This window comes from Nelumbo nucifera, chromosome 2 (genome assembly GCF_055504915.1).
Source record: "Nelumbo nucifera cultivar China Antique chromosome 2, China Antique-T2T, whole genome shotgun sequence".
Taxonomy (NCBI): domain Eukaryota; kingdom Viridiplantae; phylum Streptophyta; class Magnoliopsida; order Proteales; family Nelumbonaceae; genus Nelumbo; species Nelumbo nucifera.
In genome coordinates this window covers 86,945,236-86,962,303 of record NC_142650.1, presented here as the reverse complement: position 1 = coordinate 86,962,303, position 17,068 = coordinate 86,945,236, and the positions used below count along the sequence as shown (strand labels likewise).

Here is a 17,068-nt window from a genome sequence, read left to right as displayed (position 1 = left end):
CCATCAGTTGAGGAGAAGGGGGTGATGAGACCTCCGAAATTGAAATAAAAAAGCGTTTTGAATTATAAGTGACTCCAAAACCCAAGGCACTGGTTTAACCAATCCGGGTAAGACCCTCTCGCACCCACAACCCCAAAATTCCCCTATTTACCCTCTCATCAAACAAAGATTTCATTTCAACCCCTTTCACATCCATAACCCATATCCACTTGATCCGAATATATCAAAACCAATAAAACCTTGCCGATCACCCCAGAATGCTAGAAAACCTCCGCATATGAAACTTCAACCTAAAACACCTCCATTTACCCTCAATTATACCAAGATTCCATTTTAAGGCGTAAAATAGACTATATTACAAATCTGCCTGATCCAGGCTCAATAGGCCCAACCTAGCCTTACCAATCACCTTAGATAGACCAAAAACCCTACCCTATTAAATTTCACCCAAAACCGCCTTTGTTTTCTCCTTGATCACACATAGATTCTGTTCTAAGGCTTTAGATTGACCAAATTAAGCCCTGTCTAGATCTGCCCAATCTGGGCCTAATTAATCCAATCCAACCCCACCAATCAACTTAGAATTTGTAAAAACCCCACCCCGTGAAATTTCAGCAAAAACTACCCTCATTTACATTTCCATCTAAAAAGATTCTGTTTCGACCAATCTCACTAGTCCACACATACAAACCCACTCTTTGTGCTCAGACCCATCTCAACCCTTCACATTTTGACCCAAAATCTCATCCATTCATCCAGTTTGACCTTCCTTAGACCCCGTTTGACCAGGTTTACCCGAAATTACAAAATACCTTTGAACTTCACTAAATTTACCAAAATGCCACCTTCCTTAGACCCCGTTTAAGGTGATCAGTCCTCGTCAATTTCGAAGGAAGGATGGCGTTCTAATCCCCCTCCCTTCCAGTCACTCTTTCTCTCGGTTCTTCTTTCTTTTCTCTCAATCTCTTTTTAATTTCTTCTTTCCTCCTACTCTCTTTCTCTTCTTCCTCCAATCCCCTAAAACCTAATCCCGAAGAGGGAAAATTACTGTTCATCGTCATCTACCTCCGGATGAGAATAGAGGCAGCGATGAACATGACACAGTGGCAGTGGTAGATCGACTAGTCGAAGCTTCTCATACCAGCGGCATCTGACTCAACTTCCTATCAAACCTTCGTTGATTTTTCTCATCATTTTTACAGATCTTGCCATCATCTCTTCGTTGTTGATCTCAGTTCCTTCCAACATCTTGGTCCCTCCTCTTGGCACATCCCTCATTTGAGCTATTGGTTACAGATTACAACAAATCGGTGTTTCCCCTATGTCGTTCGTTCATTTTAGGCCAATATACAGAGAAGGTAAATTATATTTTCTTAGAGATTGGGTTGTTGCTATTTTGTGAAACTAACTTCTAAACCTCTTATTTGAATCTCCGATTTGGATGAAAAGTTCCTAAGACCTAAACCTCGGTTCATATTCTCAATTTCTCTGTTTATCCATTGTTGCTATTCTTGATGCACTTGAGACTGATGGCATTCAGTTAAGTGTTTGATTTCTAGTATGGTTGTTCTGGAGTTTAAATTACATCTTCTATTTGTTTTAGTTATTTGAGGTTGAGCTAAATAGTTATCTGAGTTTGAAGGAGAAGAGAAGAAAAATGAATAGGATTACGATAAATGATTTTACAAAATAGGGAAGATTGATGAGCATTGAATCTTAGAATTCCATTAATTTGTAATTTGTTTCATCTCTTGTTATTTTGCTGCTTCTGTCATTTTCTAGTTCTCGATCGGTTCAGATTTCATTTTCTTAATTCTAATAGCTAAATGTGATTTAAATAGCTTGTTGCTTCATTTTAATGTTTTAAGTAGTTTGAGTTAGTCCATTTGTCTTAAGTCGTCTCAAAGTGTATGCCCTTGCTTTATTGATTGATTATCATGCTTTTGATCGGTTAAATAAATACGTATTTGTGATTATACTTGTTGGTATCCTTTGCGGGCCCTGCTATTGGACCTGTGAGAGGGTTGCCTATCCCCTTCCCTCTCCCATCTGAGTCTTATCTGGATTGGTTTAGCTGATGCCTCAGGCTATCAGAGTTACTATTAAAACAAACGGTTTCAAAATCATTTTCGAAGGTCCCATCACCTCCATTTCCATAACTGATGGGTGGCGACTCCATACCCGACCTAGGTGAGCCATTTTCCCGATGCTCACTGACCGCTATCCGCAAGAGTATGAAGTCGTACAAGTAATATAGTAAGGAATACAGAATCGTTCCCACGAGGAATGAATTATTTTGCCACATACTAATTTCTTCTCAACTTGTTTAAAGCAATGATCAATTGGGTTTGCGCACTACTGATTAATGAAATTTCACTGACAAAAACAAGAAACTTGAACAAAATCAATAACAAAGTTGCTAGGGATTAATCCTATCACAATCATCAAGATTCAATATCAATACAATCCCATGAGGGTTGTTATATTCCAAGGTGTTCCTAAAAGCACTAGTTAATCTTTCTCAAGAGTCGACTAGCTAACCCTGTGTTCAATTAAATGGAATTACAATCAATGAATTCTCATTCTTTTGATCGAAATTCTCTTTGCATAAACACAAGTTTTTAATACACCTATAAGGAAATCCTACCAACAAATGATATCTCTACCTAATTATTGGTCGAATAAGTGTTATTAATTCCACATCAATTATCATCTCTTGATGGATAATCTTGATTAAAGAATGAATCATTGGTGATCTATCAATGATAAATAATCAGCACAAATAACACAATATAGCAAGAACCTCATCGGTTTTATTAATGACTGAAAATCAATGCATGATCAGGTATTAATCCCTAACAATAGAAACCTAGCCCCTCATGATGTAATTAAGAACAGGCAAACTACCCTAATTAATTTCGGATCGAACCACTTTTAATGATACGAAGAGTACTACATACAAGAATTGACAAAACCGATTTAGCAATCAGATCTTTAACCTATCTAACCGAAGTGAATTCAGTCTTGGGTTGGCGAAACCCTAATTTTTGAACAGCCTCTCTCAAGCGCAACCCACCCTATCTACGAACAACAATTCTTATATCTCTATCAGAAATTTAACCACCATAGATCCATTAAGAACACAGAATTCGTAGGTCATCAATTCAGGTATGAATGATTGCCACCAAACCATGCAACTTATCTCTAAGATGCATTCAGTCCGTTCTCTTGATTAGATGATCTGATTACCTAAACTCTTTCTCAAGTAATTCAAGTAATCCAAGATGCAAGAACAATTCGTCCAAGATTATTCTATAAATCGAAACCCTAATCAAGAATCTCAAGACTAAATCACACTCAACCAGATCTGCTAAAAATTAATTACAAGTCAGAATTAAAACTCATCATGGTTCGCATAAAAGAAAGAAAGAAGAAAGATTCAATAGAGAAATCTCAATAAACCCTAATCGAATCTATGTTACCAAACTGCAGAACCAAAGAAGAAGACAACTTATGAATCTTTGCATCAATCTTTGATCTCTTTGCTGTGCTCCTTCTCCAATTCGCATTCAACAGCCTTCTCTTTTCTCTAGCAATTATTCTTCTTCAATTTTCTTTTAGGGGTTCGAACCCTAATCCTTTCTTTTTCTTTTCTTTTTATACCTTTCCTCTTCAGCCTCCCCTCCTTCTCTAAAGGCAGCCGTCTTTCTCCCCTCTAGGGCCGCTATTCTTGGTGGGCCGAACTGCTGTTCTCTTGATTTTCAGCTGAGTCTTGCTTCTTTGTGGCCGTAGTGTTGCCATTTTCACCCTAGATTGTCCTAAATTGGTCCAGAACCTTCATCTTTTGGCGATTAGTTACCTGAAAAGTGACAAAACATCCAAATGCATTAAATAGACTCATAAATACCCAAATTAACCATAGAATCTCAACAATTAAGCCTAAAAACACCCCAAGTTCTTATGAATAACTTAAGCTTATCACTCACACATGACTTCTGGATTGTCCTTTCTGATCAATTCCTTGGCCCAAGTTCCCGCAAAAACCGGTCTCCAACTTGCTTGGATCGAATTGGGTATGTGACCCTGATATGCTTTGTTGTTTTTCTTGTGAAAAATAGTAGAGGACTGGTAGAAATGAGCCTCTATCAAATCTAGATCGAATTAGGGTTTCTAGAAGGCAAGGGATAAGAGAAGAGAACAAGAGAGTGGAGAGAATTAGCTGAAGTGACTCTCCCCTCTTTCTCCTTTATATAGAGTACTCTCCTAATCTAATTAGGAGCTAATCCAAATCAAATTTGGATTGGGAGTTGATCTTAAATTCATAAGTATTATCTTCTTACGAGTATAGGTGCTCCATACCCAAATCTATGTCCATTTTCAACTCAAGTGACATGACAACTTAATCACTTAACTAATCATTTTAGTAAGGGCCTTAGGCCCATTTTCTCTAATGATTCATGTACTAAGGTGTTACATGGCCACTTCGGGCCTGAATATTGTATGGCATGGACCCACAAGGGTCTCACACAAGTCCATAAAGGTTTGACCCCACCTCTAGTAGAGGTTAGACCCACAAAGGTCTAACCAGTTAGGGCCCAATAATTACACATAAATGATCATTGGATTCATCCACCTTATGATGATCCAAGGATAATGGACTTATGTAAGATGAAGACCATCACGTAATCAGCCTTGTAATGATCTTTTACACCAAACCTCTTGGCTCATACTCATTAGAACACTACCCATAGGGAAGGACCTCTTCCTTGACTGCAAAATACATTGTCACACTCTTCATTTGGAGTGATCGTGATGAGGGATAATTTGGCCCGTCCAATGATATGACAACATATAGAATGACAGAATGATGTGGTGACACCTTAACGACCTCAGACACTTCAACGATACCAGTCACCTCGCGCACCTTGGGTCACCCAACTAGATTGAGGCTTGAGTAGCTCAACTATATGCACTGACCTGCTGAGGTACCACATAACCTCCTTTTAGAAGCAAGCTAGCTGTCTTCGATCTCCTCGATATCACGACATATGTCAACAGATCTTATCTTTTGCCCGTTTGCTTTGGACGGGCCTAGATAAGCCTTATTAGCTTACTAGGAGTCCATTTTCGGGTGCAAAACTAACTCTATACTAGATAGGCTGACGGTCTTGAACACACATCATGAGGCCCACGGCAGCTTGCTTATATAAAGTCCTCATCTCAAGCCTCACAAGGTACGTGTCATTTAGCTCTCGAGTTCCCTTACAATTAAGCTTTCAGGTATCTCGAATCTCTACATCGCTAACTTAAGCATCGGAGTGCCTACACCGAGTAAAGCACCCTGGACACTTCAACAACTTTGTTTTGCAGCTTGACTTGGCGGAATCACTAGCCCAACATCTGAGTTGTCCTCTAGCAGGGAGCTACCAAATCGCGCTACATCAATTGGCACCGTCTATGGGAATCACAACAAATGGCTAAGTTCTTACTTCGCTGTACTTCTACAAATCTCAATTGCTTCCACTAGAAACGAACCCGCCAACAATAATAACCAGGTCTCAGGTGGGCAAGACCAGCCTATAGAACATCCTGAAGTCCCCTTTGTAACCATTGGGTAGTTCACAGTGCCCTTGACCCTACTAGGCACACCAGAAATGCTGAATCCAACATTCCCTTGCACCAAGTGAACGTGCTTCTCTCACCAGTCGAGCCATCCGTGGTTCTTGTTAGAATTTATGTGCACCAGTTCTATGAATTGGTGCAATAAATCCGCGACATGAACCTGTAGATGAGGATATGGAAGGAGAGATTTTCCGCCCGGTAGGAATGTAGCAACAACAACAGAATTAGAACTAGCAACCAGGTAACCAACAACCCAACAACTAAAACCAGGACCAGGTTTTGGACCCTCCTCGTCACACTGATGACTGGAACTAGATTCTGGTCAAAGAGCACAACCAAGCCATGTCACCTATCAAAACTTAAGGAAACAACTCGACCAAGATGTCGAGGAGAAGGCATCGCCAACGTGCACGCCGCAACACTGGGAGAAGCCACCTCGCTCCCACCAACAACGAGGAGGTAGAAAGAATAGAAGAGGAGAGTTAGGATGCCATCCAGCCAGTGGCACAACAGGTAACCCACACCACCCCACTTGCACTGGAGATCCTTATGGCTCCACGACCTAAGGAATTTAAAGCCCTAAGCCTAGAGTCGTACGACGACACCATAGACCTGGTTGACTACATAGACAACTTCTAGGCCCTGATGCAGTTACACGGGGTGAATGACGTGAGCCGTGTATGGCCTTCTCGACCACTTCCCATGGTACAATTTGGATGTAGTACCCGGGACTTTTCGCAGGCTCAATTAAAACCTGGAACCTGTTTGCGAACCTCTTCACAATGCACTTCGCCACCAACAAGAAATGTCCGAAGTCCGCAACCTGCCTACTGAACGAGGTCCAACAAGTAGATGAGATGCTCCGGGACAACACCAAGTAATTCAACCTAGAGCACCTCCAAATGCCAAATCTTGACCTGGCAGTTCAACTCATTGCAGCGATCAACGGCATCCACCACCCCGACTTGCACTAAGAAGTTGAGTTGAACCCTCCATCTTCTATGGAGGAATTCCTCCACAAGGCCAACAAGTTCACCAAAGTAGAGGAGGCGATGTGATTCCGGTTAGAGCCGAGCAAGAAGAGGAAGCGAGTAGAAGAACAAGTGGAGAGCAACGAACAAAGGTGCAAGAGTAAGTCGCTAAAGAGAAGCATGTCAAGCCGCAACAAGTGAAGTAGGTTGCCCAGAAGGAGAAGCAGATCCCCTCACCAGAGTTCTAGATTGTCAGGCTAGCATTCAAGGAGTTCTCCAGTCTAGAACCGGAGTTATACTGCCCTCAATGCAGAGAGAGGGGAAATATTAATGCACATTAAGACGGTCGAGTATGTTAAGTGGGAACCTAGGATGAAAGGCAACCCTGTTAATAGAAATCCAAACAAATACTGCCACTTCCACTATGACATCGGCCATGACATAGAGCACTGCCGTAACCTTAAGGATGAGATCGAAGAGCTGGCCCATCGTGGCTACCTCAAGCAGTCCATTAAGCATGATGACTGGATCCAACCTACTGAGCATCCAAGAGAAGTACTAGAGTCGAGCAGGAACCGGGACCTAGATCAACCACCTCGGGACCAACCACCACCAGAGCAACCTATTCGTGGAGTGATGAATAGAATCATTGGAGGATTGATCATGGTAGGATGCATTAGTGCAGTTGGGAAGAACTCAGTTTGGGAGCTTGAGCATGAGGACGAGAACCTGCTGAAGTGGCCTCGTATGGAGGAAGTTATATACTTCACTGAGGATGATGCTCACGGAATCCAGTATCCGCACGATGATGCCATCATCGTCAAAATGATCATCAATGACTTCGAGGTAAAGCAGATTCTAGTCAACTCTGAAAGCTCGACCGATGTTCTGTTTATGGATGCATTCAAGAAGATGCAACTTGAGTGGAAGAATTTACAACTAGCCAACGTTCCCCTTGTTGGCTTTAGCAGAGACGTGGTGAGACCTTCAGGCCAGATTGAAGTCGCATTCATACCAAGCTCAAAGCCAAACTGAGTCCGTTTCGAGCATAGCTTTCTAGTGGTCGCGACTCCGTCCCCTTACAATGCCATCTTAGGTCGGCCTATCCTATATGCATTTCGGGCGGTAGTGTCAACCTACTACTTGTCAATGAAATTCTTGACAAGGTACGGAGTAGGGGTAGTACGAGGTGACCACCTGGAATTGTGCAAGTGCTACGTAGCAACACTGAGGGGCAAAGGAAAGCTGGTAGGCGGCGTCGACCTGGAGCCACCCCTGGAGAATACCGATGAGCGATCCCAACCAATGGAGGACACTGTCTTGGTCCCAGCCTCGGAAACCACTCCCGAGAAGACGGTCAAGTTTAGAAATCGCCTTGCAGAACCACTAAAGTCACAACTGGTAAATTTTTTACTTAATAATTTAGATGCTTTTGCATGGTTGGAAGCAGAAATGCCTAACATAGACCCCTCTATCATTACTCATAGGTTGAATGTTGACCCTCTAATCAAACCAATCAGGTAGAAAAATAGGAACTTTGCCCCAAAGAGGTGGAGGATAGTTGATGAGGAGACCAAGAAGCTTCTTGTAGTAGACTTTGTTAGAGAGGTCCAATATCCGAGTTGAATAGGCAACCCCATGCTCATGAAAAAAGCGAACGGCAAGTGGCACATGTGCGTTGACTACACCGACCTCAATAGAGTTTGTTTAATGGATAGTTTTCCACTCCCAAGAATAGACCGCCCAGTAGACGTGACCTTGAGGCATGAGTTGTTGAGATTCATGGATGCCTACTCCGGCTATAACCAGACCTGGATGGAACCAGTAGACCAAGAAAAAACTGAATTTATAACCAAACTGAGCTTGTATTGTTATAAAGTATTGCTTTTTGGGTTGAAAAACGCTAGAGCAACTTTCTAGCTACTTGTAAATAAGATTTTTTCACCTTTAATTGGAAATAAAGTTGAAGCATATGTTGATCACAAGGTCGTGAAGACTCAAATTTCAAATTCTTTAATTTCTATTTAAATTGTTTTTTGAAATTTTAAGAAAATATAACATGAAGCTCAACCCGAACAAGTGTATCTTCGGGGTCACATCAGGCAAATTTCTTGGCTATATAGTGCATCGACTTGACATCGAAGCCAACTCAAATAAAATCCATGCAATCTTAGATTTGAGGCCACCTAGGTCAATTAAAGAAGTACAAAAGTTAATAGATCAGATAGCCGCCCTGAATTGATTTATGTCTAAGTCGGCTGAGTGGTGTCTCCCATTCTTTAAGGCAATAAAGAAAAACGAAGATTTTGAGTGGATCGAGGAGTGCGTGCTTGTGTTCAATGCACTCAAAAGGTACCTTAGTTCTCCACCCCTGTTGACTAGACTAGATCCCCGAAATGAGCTAAATCTTTATGTCTCAAAAAGTGACGAGGTGGTTAGCTCGGTACTAAATCAAGAAGTAGATAGGGTGCAATGATTCATCTACTATATAAGTAATGTTTTGCATGCAACTGAGACCAGGTACGCCGACATAGAAAAACTGGTCTTTGCCTTGGCATTGGCAATTCAGAAGTTGCTCCCACACTTTCAAGCCCATACAAAGTCCTAACCAAATGACCTCTAAGGCACGTTCTTCAAAAGCCCGAGGTCTTTGGTAGATTGACAAATTGGGTTATCGAGCTAAAAGAATACGACATCCGGTTTAAGTCACGCCCAACAATCAAAGCACAGGTCTTGGCTGACTTCGTTGATGAGTGCACGTTCAGCACGCCAACCCTTGGAGTGGCTGGTCCTTCTACCACGTCGAAGGCATCTACTAATGCGGCACTCGTCCCAATCTGGGATGAGGAGCCCTAGATCCTCCCCGTGGATGGTTCGTCTAGCCAGCATGAAAGCATTGCTGGGTTGATATTTTGCGGCCCTAGCAAGGTGAAGCTAGAGTATGCCCTCCTGTTTGCATTCAAAGCATTGAATAATGAAGTGGGGTACAAGGCATTAATAGTTGGGCTGAGATTGGTGAAGGAGGTCGGCGCAAAACACCATGTGTTATTTAATGATTCTCACTAGGTGGTGAAACAGGTGAATGGGCAGTATGAGGCCCGGGAGCCCACCATGTCGGCCTATTTGGCCAAGGTGAGAGAGCTCTTGCCCAACTTCCATTCCTGGTACATTCAACATATACCGAGGACCAAGAACATAGAGGTCGATTCTCTTTCGAATTTAGCTAGTGCAACCAAAATCATGAAGATAACAGTTTATGTCGAAGAGCTACCATGACCTAGCATAGGGAGGGTGGTAGAAGAGGTCGTTCCTATTCTGGCCACTAAGCTGAGCTGGATGGATTTGCTCATCGACTTCCTATGCCACAAGTCCCTACTAGCAAACCACAATGAAAATCGGAGGGTGGAGCGACAATCAGCTTGCTATGTCATCAATGGCGAGTATTTGTACTGTAGATCATTTACGCCCCCTACCTGCGCTGCTTGCATCCAATTGAAGCAATTGAGGTGCTATAGAGATCCATGAAGGTCTTTGTGGAGGACATTTGGGGGGTAGGGCGCTTGCTCAAAAAGTGCTAAGGCAAGGCCATTATTGGCCCACAGTGAATGCGGACACACTTGAGCTCATTTGGAGGTGTGATAATTTCAGAGGTATGCTAACATACCACACTAGCCCACCACTTACCTGAGGTGCCTGACCAACCCATAGCCATTCGCTCATTTGGGCAACGATAAGTTGTGCCCCTTGTTAGGGAGTGTGTATTGTTAGAATAAAAAGTTGATGAAAAGGTTTAGGGGGCCAACTAAGGGACTTTATTTCTTATAATCAGGATTTAATGCATAAGATTATGTAAGCGACCATGGATGGCCTCCCTTTATTTCATAATAGACTACACGTCACATATTAGGTAAGCATATGTTGATCATAGCATGTGTCTCGTTTAATACCTTCCCACTTTGGATATGATTAAGAATCCTTTGGTAAGAACAAATTCCTCCTTGAAAACTCTCATTATTATCACTCTTTACATCTCTCTTTTTTTTCTTTTGTCTTTCTTTTTTGATTTTTTTAGCCTTCTAATGACCATTAAGGTGTGTCACATGGATTTGGCAAGTTCCTTGAAGAAACATGTCCTAGTCCATTAGCTCAATTGGTTAACTAGCACTTCTTACAAATTCATAGGGTCATTGAGGAAACAAAAATGGTCAAGGATGAACTCTAGTCCTTTCTTTCATTAATATGCAGAGCACTAGGTTAGAATGATGCCTTTGTTCTATTTCGACTCAGGCATTATTCATATGGAATTCGGTACGCTCTGACGACTTCAATGTGTAAGCACTATTGTAAGGCGGAGGTTGGTCAGTCTGCAAAAGTTCGAAGATGGCGATGGGAAAAAGAGAGGATGTGGGGAAAAGATGAGAGAAGGGAGTTGCTTCCTTGTGAGAAACCCTAGGTCAAAATTATTATTGTGTTGTCTCCCCCTATGAAGAATTGCACTCCCCCTTTTATAGAGAGAAAGTTAAAGCTATCAAGGAAGGAGTTCTTTCTAGTTAGGAAAGAGGATTGTTTGTGTTAGGAATGAAAATCTTTTCTTTTGTTTGACTATTAAGGGAGCATTATTAAAGAATCCTATCCCTTTCGGATTCTCTTTATGTGTGACCCTATTATACTGACGTGGCGTGGGTGATGTCATTGTTTGACGAGTGTACTTTCATTAAACCCACATGTGTAATAGACATTTGTTCCCGATTTACTGTGATTCTGCAATTTTGTAATAGTGTTGGGTTCATCGCAACTCCGCGCGTGTTTGGCGTTCATCGCAACTCCCCATTGGAATGTCTCCTTATAGGCTGGTTTTTGGTAAATCATGTCACCTTCCCATCGAATTTGAACATCGGGCATATTGGGCCATCAAAATGTTCAATCTAGATTTAGGCCAAGCTGGATCCTACCAAGCCTGGCATTTAAGTGAACTAGAGGAATTGTGCAATGAGGCATGCGACAACTTGTGCATTTATAAAGCCAAAACAAAAACCTTCCATGATAAAAACATTTCAAAAAAACTTTTGAACAAAATCAAAAGGTCTGGCTTTTTAATTCTAGGTTGTATTTGTTCCTTGGTAAATTAAGGTCTAGGTGGGATGGGTTGTTTATTGTGGAAAAAGTGTTTACGTATGGTGTAGTTAAAATTGTTGATCCAAAGAATGGAATCACATTCAAAGTCAATGCTCAAAGATTTAAATCATATGTGGAAGGAGTCTCTGAAAGGGGAAAGGTTGAGAAAATAGGCTTAAGTGATCCAGAGAAAAGTGAGTGAATGTGTCTGGCTGAAGACGTTAAACTTAATGCTGGTTGGGAGGCAACCCATCATAGTTTTCAGTTGCTTCTGCTATTTTTCCTTGATTCGAGACCAGTTGGCAGATCTTGCACCCCTCAGGAAAACCCTATTGATTGTTCCCTTTGGCCCAAGTCCTTTTTGCCTCAGCCCAGTCATGCCATTGGGGACAATGGTACTTAAATTGGGGGCTGAGGAAAGAGACAGAGAGAAAAAAATGAAATTAAAAAAAAAAGAAAATTTGAGAAGCTAAGCCTTTAAAAATGTAAAATTAGAATTTCATTGAAAATTTTAAAATTTCTTTCCATCAAAATAGATTCCCAAACAGAAAAATTGGAGGAAACTGATAAAGGAATATTGAATTTTGTAGAAACTGGTAGCAAGTAATAAGAGTAAAAATTAGTCTTATTTGAATATTGTCGAAACCGTTTAAAAATTGGAAAATACTCGCAAGTTTGCCCTTGCCAAGATAAGAAGAGAAAGATGGAGAAATTAGACAAAAATTCTTCAAATTGTTAGAAACGGTGGACTACCTTGAACAATGTTGCAAAAAAAAAAAAGAAAAAGAAAAAAAAAAGGTCAATGGACACACTAGACTTAGTTACCGGGTCTCTTAACCTATGTCAAATGTCGAGATTCACATCAAATGGAAAAGGGAATGCCTAAGACGCTTACCTAACACTTAGTAATCGGGTATTTTCACCTAAAGTAAGTGTCGAGATTTGGGTAAAACGGTGGAAGGTAACAATAAAAATAAGTGTGCATATCAAGTTAAGGGGTAGAAATCCACTATAAAAAATGATAAGAAGAATACCCACCTGATTTCAAAAATCAATCTCAGTTTATCAAGACTGTTTGGAAATGGAAGGGTAAATAAGATTTTTAAGCCAAGTTTTTGCGATATTCAAAGTACGATAGTTTTACCCCTTATTCCTAATACCAATCTATACAAAGTTTGAGAATTCTGGAATCAGGATACTTGGCTAATTTTGTGGGGGTTGATCTTGCAATGGGAATAATCTCTTTACTCAGTGTAAATTTAATGTTGCATTGCTATGGGACTAGCAATGGTTAAGTTGGGGGGTGTGATAACTATGTATTTTGATGCCTTAAGGGCATCATTTTATGGCTACCCTTTTCCTAGTTAAATTCAATATTGTGATCTCTGAGGGTCTATATGCAAATTATGTGAAAAATTGGGGAAGTTACATGGCTGAAATACTGTTTTTGGGGAGCTTGTGTGATGTCCAACTGAGGAAGGGGTGTTTTTGTGAAAAACTAAGAACATGAGGGCACCTCCTATCTCCTAAACCCAGTTTAGTGCCCCTCTAAATTGTATTAGCATGCTCCCCTCTCATTAGCAAACCCTGGGGCACCTTTTAACCTATTCTTTTAATCCTTAGCAATCCCTAACCACCCCTAGTTGTTTAATCTCCACCCTCCACTTCTTCTAATCTCCACTATTCATTCTAGGGCAAAGTGGTTAACGACACGCTTCCGGACACACCAAGTTTTTGGCGTCGCTGTCGGGGAAGCAATGGAGAAGAATTTTTATTTGTTTTATCTGGATTTGTTTCATTTTTTTTATTTTCATTTTATTACTTGATCCATAATATCATTTTAATTCTTACTTCTCTTTGATTTTGTAGGACGAAATAGCAAAAGGTGGGGTACTAGAGCATTGCTGGACTGCGGGAGAGAAGAGAAGAGAAGATTATGGGCCAAGGTTTGATGGCTTATTACATGGACCAATTTGGCCCACTCTTGAAAACCCTATTTATGTTAAGTTAAAGCAATATCGGCCCATTTCAACATAACTGCTATCTGGGTCGAACTGCTTTTTGCAGTTTATCATATATACCAAGATGAAATTCTTGGATAATTTTAGGCCTTTAATGGACTGATTGTGTGTTAACCTAAATTAATTAGGGTTTTACAATCCTTTAATTGATTTAGATCAACTTATGTATGCTTGTGATGTGCTGAATGAATGAGATTTGTTAATGGGCCATAAGTGATTGGCCCATGTTTTAGTTATATGTGGCTGTATATGAACATCATGGCTGAATGCACATCATTTCCTTGATACCCATAGATCATCGTACGATCTCCCTTTTTGATGAGCCATGATCAGCTTCCTCCACCAAAGGAACCTCGTGGAACCCTAGCCCGATATGGGCCCATTCGAATATGACTTTATGAAAGTCAGTGGGAGCCACTATGGAATGAACTAAATCAGACCTAGGGATTTTTTCTCATTCCCTCCAGTTTAATGTAAGTGCGAAGAGATAGGGAATATCATATGATGAATTGTCTAAAGTACTTCCATGATTAACATGAAAATGGGCTGAATTGGTGGGTGGTGATGCACCATAAAATTGAGCTATCCATTTTGATGATTTAGTCGGTGGGGTTGTTTCATGAGATGATAGAGACGTCATAGACAGAGGTGGAAGAGGCCTATCCTAAAATTGAAGATTCTTTCATAGTACCTTGGGGTCCATGATATAATGGGTCATCTTTTACGAAATAAAAAGATTTAATCTAAAATGGCAATAATCCTTGTGTGATGGAGGCCAAAGGGTAAGTTCATTGGATGGGTGGATACTTGATCCTTCACAAAAAGTGGTGGGGTTATGTTGCTAAAACAATTGGTTCCATGCACCTATGTAATTTCCCACATTGCAGGGACATGCACCGTGTCCTTGCCACTGAGATAAGAGGGAAATCTCAGAGATGAATAAATGGAGATGGAACATATATAAAAGACCGTTTTATGTAAGATAACATGAAACAATTTTAGGTCGTGGACTAATAACTATTGCATTTTATCAGAAATGGCTTACAAACAATTCGCCAAACTGCTGGATGACAACAAATTAGAGGGACTTAACTATTCTGACTGGTATCGTAACCTTAATCTGGTCCTCACGTCCGAGAAATTGGACAAGGTTGCCTAGAACCCAACTCCGAAACATCCGAGTGACAGGGTTTCTGAAGCATGTAGAAGGGAGGGAGTATCAGGAATGGGGGGAGAATGACTCTCTTGCCCGATGTTAAGTCGTAACATCTTTAGACAATAGTATGCAGAGATAATTCGATAAGACCGAAATCTACAAAGATATACTGGATAGTCTAAAAACTATGTACAAAGAGCATAATCGTTTTTCTAGACAAAAGGTCCTCAAACTGTTGATGACCACAAGGATGACTGAAAGCCAGACGGTTCTTGATCACGTCATGCAGATGATGGGGTATATATACAAATTGGTGGCTCTTGGTTCCTAGCTCGACAATGACATAAACTCTAATGCCGTCCTAAACTCTCTATCTCCGTCCTTTAATCAGTTTGTCGGGAACTATAACATGAACAAGGTAAAGGTTAGCCTTTAGGAATTAAGCAATATGTTTGAGAGGGCTGAAGAACTGATAAAGAAGAATAAGCTGGTTGCCATGCTTTTTGAAGGTGGCAAATCTGGCAAGAGAAAGAGGAAGGGAAAGAAGAGGCCTCAAAAGAAAGCAAGGCAAGCCGAAAAAGCAGAAGAGAGACAAGTCATCGGAAGAATGTCACTTCTGCAAACATACTGAACACTGGAAGATGAACTTTCTTTAGTATCTAGAATCTCGCAAGATCAAATAAGGTAATTTTGAATCTTTTGTCATAGAGACCAATATGTTGGTCACTTTTGCATCCTGGTATATTGACTTTGGGGTTTCCACTCATGCATGTAACACATTGCAGGGGTTCAAGGAAAGTATAAGGCTGAATGACGACAAGGTGGAACTTTAGTTGGGGACTTCTACAACAGTTGCAATTACTACAATAAGAACAATGGATTTAATTTTCAGAGAAGGAATTGTGACATTAAAAAATTGTCTTTATGTACCGTTACTTTAGGGTATGATGACAAAACGACCATTTACGGGTAATCCTGAAAGATCTACGGGCACACTCGACCTAATACATACTGATGTATGTGGTCTCATTGATGTTTGGACACGAAACCAATACGATTATTTCATAACTTTCACTGATGATGATTCTCAGTATGGTTACGTGTACTTAATGGGACATAAATATGAATTTTTCAAAAATTCAAGGAGTTTATACAAGAAATCAAAAAACAGTTGAAAAGACACATCAAAATCCTTCGATCAGATCGAGGAGGTGAATATCTCTCCGACGATTTTATGGACTACGTAAAGGACAATGGGATTATATCACAGCTGTCTCCTCGTGCTACGCCATAGTTAAACGGTGTGTTAGAAAGAAGAAACTGGATTCTATTAGATATAGTCTGATCACTCCTCATGCATTCAAAACTACATATATCCTTTTGGGGACATGCATTGAAGACTATAATATACGTACTGAATCGGGTTCAAACCAAATGCATTCGTAAGACACTTTATGAGTTATAGACTGGTAAGAAACTAAGTGTAAGACACTTGATGATTTGCGGTTGTTTCAACACATGTTAAAAGAACAAGTATAGGCAAATTGGAATCCAAGACCAAATTGTTGCCTATTTATATGCTACCCCAAAGGCTCTGTAGGATAGCTTTTCTATGACTCGAGAGAACAAAATGTGTTTGTTAGTCGAAATGCCTACTTCTTGGAAGAAGAATACATCTTGAACGATCATCGTTAGGAAATTGTTTTTGATGAGGAGAGCTCAGGAGTAGTGGGAGATGTCCCATAGATTCTAGTTAATACCCAACTTAGAAGATCTATTCGGGTGTGTAGACATCCAGTTCGTTGCGGCTATGATCAAGAAAGTTATTTGATGGAAGCCACGAACAATGAGAAAGATCCTGCGACTTGTACGGAAGCTATGTTGGACATAGATTCTTTGAAGTGGGTAATTTCATGAAAGTCAAGATGGACTCAATGAAAATCAACAGAGTTTGGACTCTCGTAAACCCACCCCCTGAGGTGAAGGTATGGTTTTCGTAGCAATTCTCCTTGAAAGATCTTGGAGAATCCTCCAACATCTTGGGACTTAAACTCTATAGAGATAGATCGAAAATGATAATAGGATTATCGCAATCTACTTACATTAACAAGATTGTCAATAGGTACAATATGGAGAACTCCAAGAAGGGATTTTTCCCTTTTAGACACGGAGCCACTCTCTCC

General features: G+C 40.6%; 1 long non-coding RNA gene across 1 annotated transcript; it reads left to right on the top strand.

Annotated features, from left to right (window-relative positions):
- The first annotated feature begins 877 nt into the window (after positions 1–877).
- LOC148802417 (uncharacterized) lies at positions 878–13,965 on the top strand. The gene is made up of 2 exons (XR_016082784.1): positions 878–1,358; positions 13,578–13,965. It is a non-coding gene; the product is annotated as an uncharacterized LOC148802417 (long non-coding RNA).
- Positions 13,966–17,068: the final 3,103 nt, after the last annotated feature.